This window comes from Anser brachyrhynchus, assembly GCF_964034855.1.
Source record: "Anser brachyrhynchus genome assembly, chromosome: 3".
Lineage (NCBI taxonomy): Eukaryota > Metazoa > Chordata > Aves > Anseriformes > Anatidae > Anser > Anser brachyrhynchus.
This window is the reverse complement of record NC_137696.1, coordinates 44,539,735-44,557,565: the sequence shown is the minus strand read 5'-3', so window position 1 is coordinate 44,557,565 and position 17,831 is coordinate 44,539,735. Positions and strand designations below refer to the sequence as shown.

The following is a 17,831-nucleotide window of genomic DNA, read 5'->3' as shown; positions in this document are numbered from 1 at the left end:
GTTAGTACTGGAATGTGATGTAGGATTATTATTTTTCTTCTAACATTTATAAAAAGTGTTGTCAAAAATGTGAAGAGATGCCAAAGAGAGATGTGAAAATGAGTTGAGGGGTATAGAAAGTGCCTTTCAGGAAGGTACTTGGAGTTTAGTCTGCTTAAATCATCAAAAAGAAGTCTGAGAAGTGAGTTGAATGCTGGGCATAAAAACCTTTACAGCAAGAAAATACTGGGTAGTGAAGGGCTCTATTATCCAGGAGAGAGAAGCGCAACAAGTACCAGTAGTTGTAGGCTGAGCCCAGGCCAAGTGAAATGTGAAATAAGCCACATCTTTTCAAACAGCAGAGATGGTTAATCATTGGCAAAGAGGCTTTCGGTACCCTAAGATCTTCATAACCAGAATGGAAGCCATTCTGGGTAATATTTATTATCTAAGCACAGTGATTGACTCAGTAGTTGGTAGAGGGAGAAAAACAGCGGATTAACTGTTTGACTTCGAGGCAACCTAAAACCCTGCCCAGAGCAGCCCCCGTGTAAGTCAGAAATCTATAAAGCATCTTTCAGAATGTCAGAGAAGCAAACACTGGGGTCAAACTACACTTTGCAGCTCTGATCTCTGGCCACTCCAGTCTAATTCTAGCCCTAGACATCACTTTGAATTTAGGAAGCCAGGCAAGACCTCAAGGTAGGAAAGAGAGGGAGGAGCTGGGCGTAGTGCAGGTTTAAGTACCTGCTTCTGCCACAAGGCTGTGGCACCTTGGATACAAAAGCAGAAGGAAGCACCTTGTGATATGCAGAGACAACAGCCTGAAAGGGAGAGTGGGCACTGTCATTCCTCTCCAGTGTCTGTACCTCCGGGACCATGTTACTCACAAGCTAGAAAGAAGCCTGCTTGTTTAAATGAGTCACTACCACAGGCATGGGCAGATATATGTATGTAATCCCCCACCCACTAACAAAGTTACAAAGCTGCATAATATTCATGAAAAAAAAAATCAGTCATCCTTCCTACCTTTACTCATAGTTTCTTTTTTTTTTTTTTTTCGTATTTGTGTTTGTTTTTCCAACAGGCTAGTCTCCACTTTCATTAAAAAAAAAAAAAAAGTTCTAAGGCAGGTTAATAAGTTTTAAATGTTTATTCATGTTCTAAACTATTTTTCCTTAAATATACATAGAGATAGTTCAATTCGACTTTCCAATATTTTTATCTTATTTTTTGCCTTGCTGAACGAAAACTTCTAAGAATTTCTGCTTAAACAAATATTTTGTAATGGTGTATTCATAATGAAAGAAGTGAAAACAAATTTCTAAAGTTTCTGATAGAGTGGTGGCCTTCATTTTGGAAAATAAGTTTTGGAAGAATTAATCTGAGACCTCCCATTTTTGAAGCAGATTTCTTCTTCTGCAGGATAATAATCAGTTTTTTGTTTGTTTGTTTGTTTTTATTACAAACTCCAAAATTCACACCTTAGCCATGGGTGCTTTTTTTTTTTTTTTCCCAAAGATTTTTCTTGAAAATCGTGGTTTCACTTTTATAATTTTTTCTGTTTTATTATTTCTCTCTCTTTTTTTTTTTAATGTTGTTTAATGTTGTTTTTATAATGAAAACTGCTGTTAATGCTGGTACTTGCCTTATAGGTAAAGAATATGATTAAGCCACTCTTCTTTGATATCCAGATACTGCCAGATGATTTTGGTATTGTTAAATCCTGAAAATAGATTCCCTGAATACACTGCCCTGAAAAATATATTTTATCACAAGCACTGGTATGTACAGAAGGTAGTTTCACGGCTTCATGGACTGAGCGTGGCTTGGAAGATTCTGCTAGGCTTTCTGCATTAACATTTTAGCTGTCCATGTTGCTCAATCTTTCCTGCTATTTTTTTACTTAAACTACCTGAAAGCAAATGTAACTATTTCTGATTTTAGATTGAAATATCATTTCACATGTGTTGTTACCTTCTGAAATCTGTGCATTGACACATTTCAATTTTTTTTTCGCTCCATTTAAATTTGAACTGAAAAACTAAACTCAGATGTCATGTATCTACTTACAAAGTAAACAATAATCACCCAGACATTAGGGTATTCTTCAGCATTTTAAAAAATAGTTCTTCTCAATAAGAAAACTTCATTACCAAAAAATTAATAAATCCTATAACAAGTGTTATAGTAACATTAGTTTAACATTTATTTCTCCTGCCCCAAGAAAGGAAAACAGCTTCAAAATTCTATAAATCTCAATTCTTACAATATTATACACCAAATTTCTCTTTGGTACTTCTGTCAAAATAAATCTTCAAACCAACACATATGCCTATTCTGAGATACATATTTAACTTGGTGGAATCAATCCAACAACAAAAATGTCATTTTTTGACAATGTTTTCTTCTCAGCCTTTACTACCCACTTGTTTTTTAATAACAACAGCAAGTTAGGTGAGAATGATAGCTTTCAGCCCATAGCATCAGAGTCAGCCAGTAAGTGGGTAAAAATGTGGTGATGGAACTGGAGCCTCAAAGTAGTTCCCTCTAAAAAGTGATGGTGCAATGGAAGGGCGATGTTAAAAGAGTCATTGACATAGTGAGACTGAGGCATGTGTCAGAAAAACAAGGGTGTTTGGTACAGTCTCTGGAGCCCAGCATTAGGCCTGATTCACGTACCAAGTTATAAACCTCAGGTTTAGTGCAGGTGATTGGCTGGCAGCCATGGCATGTGCTCTTGGTGACGTGAATTTCTGAGGTAGCGCAAGTTCAGCCACATGACCACAACAAAAGGATGAGAAAAAACTTTTCCTGCCTACTGGAAATACACGTCTCAACACACCATCATGTCTTCCCAATCAGAAGTGCTTGCTGCCTCATTATGTCTGCAGCTGTGAAAGACTGGTAGGAATCAGCACAGTTGGCTGGAGGAGTGCTTTCTCTCTAACTTTAACTTGAGGGACAGAACTGTCAGAGGAAACAGTTGTTTTGCTCTTTTCATAAAATTAAATTGTATAAGCTAGCTCAGGTGAAAGGCATTACCTTACATAGTACTAGGATAGTTTTACAATTTCTGAAAATAGGCCAGCTTAAATAAACCTGAAAGGGGATTAGTAAATTTAAGGAAGAGGAATAATAATCACGTATTCAAACCGGAAGCAAACTTCACCCTGGACTAGAGTTGCATCTTTAAACTGGTAATTAGGCTCCAAGAAACAGTCAGTGACTATTTTGTTCTGTTATATTGATGGATGAAGATTTATGTGCTGATATAGCCAACACTAAGTAGTCACAATGAATTTAAATCCATTTTTGCTATTGCAGAGAGGTAAGGACAGCCCAGCTCTGAGTGGGTTGACCCAATGAAGAGGAATTTAAAACAATGCTTTTCTGACCAAAGCCGATATTAAAGGATTAGTTGTCATCATATCAGTGCATCTTTTCCAGGAAGAGAAATACAGCGAAGGTTTAATACTTTCCTTCTTCAAGAATGAGGGAAAGAAAAGTATCTCAGAAAGCATCTACAGGGAACCTTACTTTGCCAAAATGAAGTTGGAGCTGTAGCAGCAGAGTGTGAGGCTGAGCTTGTAAATTGTTTAATTTTAAGGCACCGAGAGTTCTTTGCAAGCATTTATGCATATTAGACCATTATTTCTTAACAATCTCAGAGGGCATGCCCTGGTTAACTGGTGTGGCTGCTAGTGTATTCATCAGTGAATTGATTTGTCAAGGTGAAAAATTTTCAAGTGGGGGCACAATATAAAGCTGGTGGCTAACAGAAGAGCAGTCCCTCACATAGGGCTCTAAAGGAAGGGAATTCAGAAGAGAATACAGATGATCTCTTGCTTTCTGCAGCAAGAGAACTGAACAAGCACAACCAATGGTCAGGCTTCAGACATATTCCAGTTATCTGTATGTTATGCATATTTTGGGGCTAAAACAAGCATATAAATCATGATCCTGAGGTGATTATATGAATGCTGTGAAGTGTTTATGCTCTGGACCAATCGGTTGTGCTTAACCATGTCTGGTGACTTAGTAGCTTGCAGCCCTAGAGAAAATGAAGCAGACAGTTGTCCATTTATGAAACTTGACACAGGTGGCAAGGACATGATCCCGTGTACAGTGATGACCTGTCTCCCTAGCATAAATCTACTACAGTGCCTAGATGAAGCTTTGAGACGAGAGGAGCAGCTACCAGCCCACCAGTATAGGATGCAGCACCCAGCTGACTGGAGAGCAAACAGACATTCCTGTGCTGCAGGGTAAGCTGCAGCCATTATGTCCATCCTGAATAAAGTTACATAAGGAGGGCCTGGGATTTCACACCAAAAAGTCATGACTAAGACTTTACTGGAATATGGGATATAAGTCAGAAAAGCTAGTTGTTTCCTGACCAAGAAAACAGAGCAAAAGGCTTCATTCTTTAAGAAAAACTTATCCTTTTTTTTTTTTTTTTTTTTTTTTTTTTTTTTCCTGTTTATACATAGAGCACAAAGACTTGTAATTCAGGGGAAAAGGTCTTTTTATACAAAGCACTTCTATGGTACAAGTCATACCAAGTAACTTGTAGGCTGAAAGATGCATTAAAGGGCCCTTGTCCATGGGTAAGGAAGATTTATTTGCAGTTTTTCTTCAGCATTTTAAGCTTTCTGAATTAAAATATCTAGATTTGACCTTGTGAAAGAGAACTTCACTGCTTGAAACTGCCAATGAGTGCAAAGGCTGCATCATATTTGTTGGGAACAGTAAGATTAGGTCTTGTTATTGCAATGCCTTTTTGCCCTCATGCCAAAGTCTGGCAAAGTGGAGAGTGGGAAGTATAGGAGGACATCTCTGGGACCAGCTCTATTATCTGTAAAATGAAAAAAAAAAAATTTAACAAAGAGTTTAGTGAAGCAAATCTATTAATTATTAGGCATTTCTTTATTCTGTGTATCTTCTCCATTGTTTTAAGGGGAGAAATTAGTGGAGAGTAGGCAAAGCAGGAAATATGTCAGGATTTTTTCCATGCAGGAATGTATCTAATTCTTGGATGATATTGTCTTCTTACAATTGCAAATGAATCAACAGGATGTGAATTGTCCCTTGATAGTTAAATTTGATTTCAATGATAAGAGTCTGTTTGGATCTGAAGCAAAATGTCTTAGTATGAGTGTCAAGTAACTACAATAAGAATTTAAATTTCATTTCCTCTGGCAGCCTCCTTTTTGCAAGAACCATCTACATTTCTCTTTTGTGGTGGTCCATAGCAAGAACTAAAAAGTGATTGCCAGGTGTTCTGCTTAAGAGATGTAGTACTGGAATTTCATGCGGTTAGATAGGGTCTGAAAATATGACAGGAAGACCACAGCAATTCTGATTTAGCACATTCTTATAAAATACATATGTAAATGGTGTCTCAACTATTAGGAAAAAGATGATTTAATCTTACTGAGGTGTCATTTGAAGACTAGTCAGCCCTTGGTGTGTCAGTACTCAGTTATACTGAGAACTTCCAACACAATTTCTGATACAAATGTTATTAGACATCTCAGCAAAGGCAAGGTTGCACCATTAAAACCCCTGCCATTGAATTATGAGTCAGCTGTACTGGTAACTATGCATGAGAGGAAGTGTGGCAGAGACAGAAAAGTCCACCCAAATGCCTGCAGCTGTCTATAAGAAGGGTAGCCACGTCTTAAGAAAACATTTGAACCAAGGGGTGTACAGAGTCACTGTCTCTCACAGCTTTGCTGCCCCACACTGAGATATCTGGAGGGAGCTCTCAAACTGGCCCTTATTTCTTGCTTAAGAGAAAATTCAGGAAAATAAATCCTTCTGGATAGATTTAGCCTGGAAGATCATTTTAGTCCACATGAATTTACCCAGCAATATATAAGGTGTTGTAAAGCTTTCTATGTTCAGGTATAGTTTTTAGTAAGCTGCTTTTGGTGGTTTTCAAAACATTCTTTTTCATTGTCTTACCAAAGTCTTCAATGCCTTACTGTGCTAGACACAATGAAAACACTGATTACACAAAAATGTAACACAGAATCAGATCATTCTGAATGATAATTTTCTTTTATGCAGGTGACAGGCACCCGTACTGTATTGAGTATGCTGTGTAGTCCATTCAGAGACAAACTGACAAGGATTGTTTGTACCAGGAATTACGTTGTCTGTGCCTTTTGAAGTCTACTTCACAGAAGATCCGTAATACAAATGAGTTTCCTCCCTTGATAATTACAGTTCCTGGAGATTTCCCTTCAGCTTTTATTTTCAGTAGAGGTCCACAGCTATCAGATGTTTAGATGTTTTCTCTCCTGTGCTTGCTGCATCCTCTTTACTAGCTCTCAGTTAAATTAGGAGCAACTTTGGGGGCAACCCCCAGACCTCACTTTTCCACTTCCTACTAGCCAAATAGACTGTCTAAACATCACCACAGTCCAGATGCCTGACTTTAAGACAAAGTCAGATGAGATGGGCCTGACCTTTGAACAAAAGGATGGCAGCAGAAGAGAAATGGTGAGGTGGGAGAAGTGCATTTAATTTTAGAAAATAATAACATTTGTATTTACTTTAATAAAAGATACTCCATATATCAAACTTCTTAACTGATAAAACTTCAGTGGAATATAAGAATACCTTTAGATTGTTTCCCTTATATTATTTTAACTGAGAATATTGAATACGCATGTCTATGAGATTCAACTTATTTTGTCCTATAAACTGGAAGATAATTACTGAATGGGACTCTATGTCTAAAGTATGCTTATTCAAATGTTAATGTCCTCAATAAATGAATTGCATTCATTCTCTCTCTGACACATCAGGGCACTAGTCTCACATTTTTCACTGACTAATAAGAATAACAGTGATACAGATGAAAGTGGAAAATACACTGAAACAATATCAATACACTGTTACTAGGACAATAACATTGCACCAAAAAGACTAGAAAGAATTAAAATCCAAATAGTTTATCTCCAGGCTCGTAAATTCCACTGATGAACTTAGTTCCCTCATTAACACTAGTGAAAGACAACATTAGATGATAGCATTTACCAAGCCAGTTTTCATTCAGAATGAAAAGTAAAAAATAAAATTGTATAAAATATTATGCATGAGTGAAGTTAAAACAGCATTGCATGGCATGGATAAGTAAGAAATTAGCTCTCATTAACTAACAATGTATTTTTAATATTTCTTTATGTCTTTATGTCTTTAATGCTTAGACATGTTTCTTTCTCTTTAAGTATGTGTATTAAATAGAGTAAAATTTACAACCACCCTCTCCATCTCATTGCTTTATAAGTAAGAAAATGCAGTATTCCCACTTTAAAAGGCATTGCTTGCTTTTCAGTTTTATCCACATGATTCACAGCATAATGAAGTCTCAGTGCAGCTATTAAATAGAATACATGGGATGACAATCACATATCTGTTAGGTCAGGATTCAGTGCAGTGAAACCAGGGATCATTGTTTTTGGCCACCCTTGCAGGTAACCAGGGAATGTGAACCAGTGGATGAGAGCAGTGCCTATCTGTTCCACAGCTGGCCCTGCAGGGGAATCCAGCACCACACAACATCAAACCCATTTCTGTTCAAGAGAGAATACAGGTAGTGAATAGTTAGCTGTTTTTTAAACCTGGAGCAAAAACCTTAAGAGTACTGGGCTGGAAAATGAACCCTTTATTTGCCACTTAAATAAAAAAAAAAAAAAAATTGATTTGAATTAAGTAGGTTCTTATCTGTCTTGTAACACAATATCTGTGGAAATATGAGAGTCTTATTCTGGTGAGAAGAGTTTCTGTGAGCTTCTGGGTTTGCTTCGCTTTCTGGGTTTTGAAAGCCAAAAAAAAAAAAAAAAAAAAAGCCTAATCCCAAAGATAAAAAGACAAAACCATGTGAATTAATTAAAAAGACTGCTGAGTGAAGCAATGAACATAATAAGTCAGTTTAAGAGGAAAGTAAATACATTTATGGAGAAAGAGTTGATAGTTGATGGAAGGTGGTGATAAAATGGGAAAGCTAAGTAGAGACAAATTTGTTGTGTCCTCATGCGGACCTAATATGTAGACATTAAAGAGAGCGGCATTCTTTTCTATTTCTTTATTTTCTGGTTCCAATATTATTTTGACTCCTGTTGATGAAATAGCAATTGATGAATACCTCACAAAGCATTTTACAGAGACAGCAATTAAACTTAAAAATAGAAAAAGCAAAACAATCTTATATAAAACTTCTCAAAGATGAAATCACCTCTAAATGACTTATGTTAACTGGAAAGAGATTTCAGAAACAAGATGTTCTCTGGCCTTGAATCTTTGCTGAACAATAACACAAAAATCTACACTCCATACTATAAATCAAATGTTTTGTGGTTTACAAAAAAAAGGAATAAATAAACACTGATGATTTTGATTTTGTGCTATTTTTAGCGTAACAATTTGCTTTCTCTCTGTGATGAGACGTGCTAGCATTCTGGCCTTCCAGCAAGGCTTATAAGTCTGGAGAAAAAGAAAATGGTATAGTGTAATGACTGATGCGCAGCGATTTTCCTTTAGAAGAAGGAGACATGATTTTTAGTGCAAGAATGAATGTCATAATTCTAATTGCCTATTACTTCTATCCTTTACTGACCAAACCAGAAGGAAAAAAAAAATATGGTGTGGTGCTGTGAGAATGCTGGGGTGGGAAAAGAGGAGATTTGGAAAATAAAAAGTAAGGAGATTAGCTTCTCGAAAGACAGATAGAAACTTAGAAACTGTATTCATGGGAAAAGAATCCAATACTTGTTTGATCTAAGACCTAAGAAAATCTGGGAATGTTGGGGAATCTAAGAAACAAAAATGAATGTGAATGTCTATTTTCCCTAGATGCATACATATGCTTTTCCTCTGCTAAGTGATTGATTGCAAAAGCTCCAAACAGGAGGGTATTTCCACTTCCACTTCTAGGTGCTTCAGAAATTGAGATATACTGGTTTGGGCTGGAATAGAATTCATTTTCTCCATGGTGGCTTGTATGGTGTTATGTTCTGGATTTGTGAAGGCAATAGTGATGATAACACAACCAGTGTTTTATTTGTTGCTGAGCAGCGTTTGTATAGAGCTGGGAGCTTTTTTGCTTCTTGTCCTGCCCTGCCAGTGTGGAGGATAGGGATGTAAAAGAAGCTGGGAGGGGACACAGCCAGGACATCTGACCCAAACTGGACAAAGGGATATTTCACACCATATGGTGGTTTACCCAGCGATAAAAGCTGGGGTGAAGAAGGAGGAAGGGGAGGGACATTCAGAGTGATGGCATTTGTCTTCCCAAGTAAATGTTACGCATTGTGAAGCCCAGCTTTCCTGGAAATGCCTGAACACCAGCCTGCTGATAGAAAAGAGTGAGTGAATTCTTTGTTTTGCTTTGCATGCACATGCAGCTTACCTTTAACCTTTCTCCTTCTCTTCCTCATCCCACTGTGGGGGAGTGAGGGAGCAGCTGTGTGGAGCTTGTTTGCCTACTGGGGTTAACCCACAACATGAGGAAAAGTGTATTCCCAGAGTGCTTGAGAAGCGGAAATACAGACGAAGGTCTTGAAAGTCTGGGTCTGGCTCTCTAGGTAAGCCATGCTGCAACATTCCCTTTGCATAATGAGGTTACAGAGGTAGTGTCTGCACCTGGCATCCATTCAGATCAAGGAAAATGTATGAACATATGGTCCAAATATCATGGGATTAAAAAGAGCAGCTCTGTGGGTAATCACCTGGGGTATATAATATGTTTGTTATATAAGATAATTACAGGAAAATAAATCATTAAAACAACATGATTAAAGTTGCAATCCAAAAATCAGAGTTATTAATTTCTCTATGATTTTGCTGTTGTGTTCATAGTTGTTCTATAGACATGGTTACTTATATTTTTCACATCCTTTTATTTTTCACATTGTCTTTGTGAACAGAGAAAAGGCCTTGAGTACACAGTCTAAAAGGTATAGACTAAAGCATCTGTTAAGAGGGAAGAGTGAAATGAGTTAGGATTCTGTACAGGCATTCTTGATGTTTTTGCCTAGACAGGAATATTATTTACAATAGATGTTGTAAATGGCATGTCAGAGTTGAAGATGCCTGACTTGGTTTGAATTTCTGAATGAAGGACATATATATTTTTATTGACGGATACAAAGGCCTCAAAGTATTTTCAACCTCATTGGACTTTCCATGTGGAGGTGCTGATTTTTAGAAATGTAATCTGGATAGACAATTTTTAGATGTGTTCTTTTAGTTATCTTTATCGAAGATCTCTTTGGGGAGAAGTAACAAGAGAGAGGATGCTAAGCACAAGTTGTCACTTGTGCACCGTTCTGTTAGGGTGTACAGAGGACACGTGCAATCTCTGATGTAAAGTGCTGGACCACTACTACCTTTGCAGATACGTATCAAGGAAACAACCAAGAGTCCTTGACTGAAAGACCCTCAAAGGCAGAGGTAGAAAGAGAAGCTGAAGAGTTTGTGAATTTAAAGACAATGTAAGGTGAAGGAGTTAGTTCTGAGCACTATCCTGTCAAGTGGTGAAGAAAAAAAAAAAGAAAAAAAAATACTCTTTATTACACAAATGTGAAACTGAGGCACTAAATGAGACCCACTGGGAATTCAGACCCAAGAAATATTTCAGTCTGTCTCACACATTTTTGTCCAAAGACACATTGCTCCACGCTCCACTGGATATTCTTTCCAAGTTTTCCTGAAGAGTCACTCAATATTGAAGAATTTAAATCTGAATTGCTACTGTATCTTCACTTTTTTTTTTTTGTGTATACATTTCCCTTATCATACTGCTATTACTGATCTCATGGATCTAACCTATCCAAAATCACAGAGTCACAGAATGTTAGGGATTGGAAGGAACCTTGAAAGATCATCTAGTCCAATTCCCCAAAATCTACTGCCACATTTAGTTTTATGACTAACATGTCACTTCATCAAACCTGCTCCATAAACTTAAACTGTAACTAATTATTTCTAGCTTTCAAAATTATTTGACAATCATGCAACTTTTACTAGAATTAGAAGTAATTAAACTTCACAAGAAAGGCCAAATCTACTGGAAGCTTTGGATGAATTTTGACTCTTGTGCATACAAGAGGCTAGTTATGCTTTCAACTAACAATCATGTGAAACTGGATGATTTCTTTTGTGGGAAGGGGAAATTTGTCCAGATTAGGCAGATAACTAGAAGACAGACATCCCAAAGTTCCACTGATGGTGTTTTTTCTTTCTGATTATTTCCCTATTTTTAATCAGTTCAAACAAGAAACTTGAAACAAAACCCAAGGAGTTAAATCCTGGCTTGGCTGAAGACAGTGAACTTTTATTCTTGCAACTAATAACACTGTGAACTGACCCTTCCCCCCCCCTCCCCCCCTCTCCCCAATTAATTACATTAATATTTGGGAAAAAAAAAAAGTTTTGCGTCTGTCTGCGAAGCAAACTGGAAAGTTGCATGTTTAAATATGGTCATTCTTATGAATTACTGAAAAAGTATTTTGGAAATATTCCTATCAAAGCACCTGTGTCCTTTTCACTTGGATCTGACTAAGAACCCTGTTTTTCATTCACATTTCAAGAGCTGCTGACTGTAAAGCTGTAAAAAGGAGCTTTCAAGATTGCTTGGGCATACTGAGGCAAAACTTCATTCATTAAAAAAATATTAAAGTGGCTTTTTTTTTTTTGTAAAAATACCATATTTAAAAATGATTATCAAAAATCTATGAGGATTTTTGATAATCAATTTTAAATCTCTTTTCAACCTCTTAGTCTTAATAAATATCTCTTAACAGTTCCCTTGCTACCAGCCAGTTCTATCACTACTTTATTTTCTGTTTTGCTTTGACATTTGTTTTAATGAGTATTAAATTCAATGTTATACCATAATGAGGTCTACATACTTCAGATGAAGACAAAAACATTATATAATACTGGAAAGTCAATAAAAAGACTCTATAAAGACATGAAATTTTATATAAATGGCAAAAATAAAAAATAAAATAAATAAATAAATAAATAAATAAAAACCTTTGTGGGATATCAGTAGACCTGCTGAAAGTTTTTTTTTTTTTTTTTTTTTGCCATCAGATAATGAATTGTGAACCTTTTAACTCTCTGAGGAAAAAGGTGAATTCTATGTACTGAGAATTCCAATTCATATATAAACTTCAGTATTTCAATCTAAACTTTGCTGAGACATTCTCTGAAATTGGATGATTGTATGAAACAAGCCACAAGTAACTGGGCTCAGTAGAAGAACTGCAGAGTTAAATACGAGGACCAATATTGTAAAATACAACAGGAAGTCAAGATGAGTTATAGGCCTTGCTATGACTCACTTTCAGTAAGCAAAACTGTCCTCTAGAACTTTAACATTTTTCTTATGAACTTTCTTATTCCAAAAATATGCAGTTCTGTGAAAGTATGAAGCTGCTGTGTTAATAAAGTAGCTTATCCCTCAGTGATATTTAAGAATTCAGCGTTCCAGCAGTAATAGCTAGATACAAAATTTTCCATATCCTTGACTCATTGTCCTCTTCAAATGAAATGAAGTAGCCTTAGTGGCTAAAGTAAGATAGATTGAACAGAAATGCATTTCTCTTTAGTAATGGAAAAAATAAAATACCATTTTGATAATATGGAAATGATTAAAAGAATATCCCATTGATGTACTACCAACTATGAAGCTCTTGTTCCAGAGGACTGACTCAGGAAATTAGAAAAACAGCCAAAATGCTATTGGCTCCTATTTCATTACTTTGCTTCATACATATCGATTATAAACATGTTACTCCTTTAGTATGCCTGCGTCACTTGAAAACAGTATTGGTTTTCTTTTCACATCTGATTTCTCAACATCTGAAAACTACCATATGTGAGGTTACAATACTGAAAAAGATAAGGTTGTTTGTTCATTATTTTTTAATTATAAGGAGAGAACATAACATAATATTCTATTAGAAATTCTGTTCTTCTTCTGGTAATCTATTCCCAGAAATATATTTATTGTTGCATTATGTAAAGACTGAACCTTAAGGAAACAGAAGAGCATGTGTTTGTCAGAAGAAAATGTTTCCCAAATTTAACTGTGCTAGAGTACACTAGACATTCAAGGAGAATCATGATTTTTTTTCATCTATATATTTTGAAACTCTTTGCAAGGTAATTCTGATTTTTTTTTGTTTTCCTTCTCAGAAATCAAGATATATGGAAAATTAGTTTTAAAGGAGAGTTATTTTGCTTTTTTTGTGACTCAATTTTGTCATAATGAATACTTATGAAGCTATTTAATGTTTAAAATATTTCTATAGTGTTTTTTCCTTTATTGCTCTATAACGTGCAAGTCAGCAAATTTCACGACTGTCTTATATCTCTTGATCCAAAGACTAAATTCTAGCTTTTCTCTGATCTAGATAACTACACAATGAGAAAATTGGAACAGCTGTTGCTTTTAGAGAAATTCTTTGCCATATTAGAAAGTGTTATAGCAAATGGTTTTTTTTGTTGTTTGTTTGTTTGTTTTAACTAGCTGTTGGAGCTGACAAATAAAAAATCATTTGAAGCAATCTGTCTTTAAACAGATTTTTTCAAGGGTATGGAATACACCAACTACCTCAAAGAGGTGGAATAGGCCATTCAATATGTTGTATCAGCCACTTAAATATATTCAAACATTCAACCACTACTCCATTAGATCCTCTGTTTCTTGCAGGTCTTATATCTGTTATCTGAACAAATGTCCTGGTTATCCCAGATATTGATTATCATCAATATCTGGCACAAGAAAACTGCCCCAATGGCTGGTGTTTATTTGTTTGAGGAGCTTCTATTTTCACTAAAGTTTTATGGACTTCATATTTTAATTTTTCCAGAAATTCAGATTTTTTCTGAAATTTCTCATAATCTATGTGGTAAAATAAACAAACAAACAAACAAAAAGGTACAGAAATGAGTAATAAGATTATCACAATCTTATGTTGTGGGAACACTTCTATATTAAAGATAATTCACTTGAAACTTCTGTTTGGAAAAACTGTCAGCAGAAGGAAGATTTAATAAAATATATATAGTTGTGAAAGATATGGAAAAAGTAGATAAAGAATGATTATTTATTGCTTTTCTTAAGCTGAGTGTTATGATTGGATACCAGACTGAAAACAAAATGGAAACTTTTTTTTTTTTCCCATGAGAGAACTTATTCTTACAGGAAGTTTTCAGACACAAAAAGTGCAAGCAGATTCAAATGAAGCATTAGTTAAATTCACAGAGGGTAGATTCAGCTGTGGCTGTTTTCTATGATAATTTGAATTCATAGTCAGGAAATTGCTAGATTACTGACTGCTGAGAAGATAAAATAAACCAAATATCTCTGCTCTATTTGTTCTTATACTCTAATCCTGCATTGCTAGACGCTCCTAGACAGGTGGCTTGCTACACCAATGATCTGACCTGGTTTTCTCAGTTGTGTGACCTGTCAACCTGGACGTAACCTCAAAAATAAATTACAGTCCTTATGGGAACAAGGGGGGTGGTGGTGGAGATGGCGCTAACCAGTTTGGTTGGGTCTATAAGCAAGTCTCCTTCACTTGCCATGTGTAGGCTACCACCTGATTGTATGTAATGGTTGGTGAGCACACATGACACATTTCTCCATATGCTTTGTTTCAAACCTAACTGCAACTTTACCCACACAGCAGAAACCAATAAAGTTTGCTTTGTTGCAATAGCATTGTATCTTGTGTTAGTGATTCTCTTAGGAATTAGACTATGTTATGCTTCTTTGCGTACATCTTCCACTTGTGTTGGATGGTTGTTTGAATTGATAAATATACCTCACCTTAAAACTGAACATCTTAAACATTGCTTTGCCTTTTATTTTCTGTACCACAGCTGAAAGCATAAATGATTTGGGTCATTTCCATTGCTCGACAGATTGAAACTGGAGTGGAAATGCTACCAACCACTAACCATAAGCAAGACTGGGAGTAGTAATAATCCACAGCAAAATTAGTAGCAAATGTTTTCAAAATACGTTCTGCATTAATTCCTAAGTCCACTGAAAAATAAATTTCAAAGAACAAGTTCTGATACTGATGTTGAAAAGAAATAGGAAAAAATAATAATAAAGTAGATAAAAATTGTTTCCACCATTATCTCTATATTTTAGTTTTTTTCACAGAATCACAGAATCGTCTAGGTTTTGTTTTGTTTTTGTTTGTTTGTTTTGTTTTTTTTTCCCAGTCAGCTATATCTGTGAAAATGGTTAGGGTGTTGTCAATAATTTTTCTTTGCTGAAACATGAATGCTAGAAAACCTTGCCAATGATTGCACATGATTAATACTCCTGGGACAATTCAATTAGGAAATATGAACTACAATCCATTTAGCTGTTTTACAACAGTTTTTGATTTCCTCATAACTCTCTTTTCAGAACTTATCCTTCTGTCTTTGTAAAAGGAAGGTATTTTTTTGAATGAAACTGACTCTAAATGCTACAGGTGCAGGTTTTCCTGGTTGTGCTGTACAAAGTATGACTAGCCTTATTTTAGATATATTTTAGATATAGCCTTTGATAAGTAACCTTCTCACTCTTATCCACTGATTTAGGGATCATAAAGATCAATTACTTACAATGTAAATATTATAAAATTATATACCATTCTTTATTCTTTTAAAAATTTCATTCCTTTTTGCTATATTTATAAAACAATCTTGAGGTTCACATATTTGGATCCAGATTGAGTAAGAGATTTAAGGTTAAATGTTAAACTCATTTCATTAAACAGAAAAAATTCCCGTTAATTTCAGAGAAGGAGTTTTGACTTAAAACATTTATGTTTAGGGTAAGATTCACTAAATGTTTACGAGTCAGGCAAGAAAGGTCAAACAAGTCATCTCATCTAGGCTTCCTACATGAACAACATAGGTCACCTCTTGATATGATTGATCTGGCACTGAGAATCACCCAGACAGGGAAGAGGACTCCAGTCTAGAAATGCCTCTTTCCCTCTTCTGACTGCGCAGAATTTCTAAACAACAATGTTGAACTAGATGTCTACGTTTGGGTGTCTAAACACAGAAAAAATAAAGACCACTCAATGTTAAACATCTCATAGCTTTAAATGTAGGCAAAATTAGTCCTTAAGGTCAGGAATCTCACGGAATCAAATCTTTTTTAATCTCTATGCATATTTACCTCTTGAATTTTAGGAGAATTGGCTTTGTTTTGTTTTTTTTTTTTTTTTCTTCCCCTTTCCTTCCAGGAGAAAAACCCATTGCTTATCAGTAAATTCATTGATTTATTAAAGGACCATCAATTACATGATGTATCAAACACTAGTAACTAACCAACTTGAAGGAAAACTGCTATGAGAAAATGTATATAGATACACAAAGCATCTTCCAACAAACAAAAAAACATCACTCATGCCACTGAAAGGCTGTAGGTACGTAAGCCAAAGAGGCAAGAATCCAGGACAGAAGAAGCCAGAAGAGAAGGAATGGATGAGGAAATCTGCCAGAAAGTAGGCCTCAGTGTTAATTTACAGCACACCTGCTATTTCAAAAGAATTGGCAGAGCATTCCACCTGCCTGCACTATGACAATACAGGTAGCCTGCTTCTCACAGCAAGAGGCTTGTGTTTACCAGATGCAGAAATCATGTGTAGAAACATAAATTCCTACTATCCTAAGGCTCTGAGGTTGCTTATGCACTGAAACATTCCTGCTTCCTTTTCTTGCTAACACAGGAAAAAGAAGAAACTACACAAACATTTCTTTTGAGTTGAATTATGTCAAGCAAGCTTAAAAAGAGAACACTATGTCACTTGACGGTGTATTTAATAATAATAATAATAATAATAAAGCACTTACTCTTGGGTTTGTAATAGTGTGATGTCTTGTGGCAAACATTTCCTTTCCAGGAGAGTGGCAGGCAGCAGGTGATAATCAATCGGAAGATGAGTCTAAGGGAAGGGGGGGAGGGGGAAGAGAGATGAGAACTAAGGGAGAGGAAGGAAAAACAAACAGAAGGGATCCTGCCCCAAGCTCAGAGTGGCTCAGTGAGCTTCCCCACACTGCAGTAATTACTGACCCTGCTCCTGACATTGCAGCTGTCACAGGGGAAGGTGAACAACACAGAGGAGCCTCAGCTGGGGGCTTGTTCTCACTTAAGTAAGGTGTAGGGGGCTGGGCACTGGGTCCATAACAGAGAGCCCACAGCTCTCCTCTGAGAGCCTCTCTCTGTCACCAGTGTAAGCCCAGATGCTTGGGAGATGACTGTTTGAAGATACGTAGCCAGGGAGATTTCTCCAATACTGCTTCAAAGGCAGTCGGTTAGAACTTCCACAGCAAACAGGAGATGATTACTTTCCTGATTATGATAATAAGAAATATGAAATGCAAAAGCTTCAATTTGCTTTGAGGTAGCTGACATTAGTTTAAATCACTTGTCACTGCACTAGATGGACTGCAAACACCTTATGAAGAGACAGATAATTTTCTCTGAATATAAATCTTAGAAAGCACTATAGACTGCATATTAAAATACAAAACCAAAATTAACCTCTAAAATTATGAAAGATAAAATGAATACTTTGTATAATTTTCAGGACAGGATTCTACATTTTTATTGGAAATATATTTTTCAGATACATTTTCCTAGACTTTACATAACTGGTGTAGAATATTCTAAGGTAGACAAGTAGTTTCTTGCTGCTTTCTTTCTGCATAATGAATAACAGTTATAGTGTTTTCACATAGATTTCAATTAGTTTTATGATAAGGAACATTGCTTTGTTGATATTAAAAAGGAAAAATAAGCTGTCTAA

At 35.9% G+C, this 17,831-nt stretch overlaps 1 long non-coding RNA gene across 1 annotated transcript; it reads right to left on the bottom strand.

Moving 5' to 3' along the window:
* Nucleotides 1-3,532: 3,532 nt before the first annotated feature.
* LOC308193307 lies at nucleotides 3,533-17,563 on the bottom strand. The gene is made up of 3 exons (XR_013949533.1): nucleotides 17,096-17,563; nucleotides 16,876-16,967; nucleotides 3,533-4,837 (listed from the first exon to the last, which is right to left on the bottom strand). It is a non-coding gene; the product is annotated as an uncharacterized lncRNA (long non-coding RNA).
* Nucleotides 17,564-17,831: the final 268 nt, after the last annotated feature.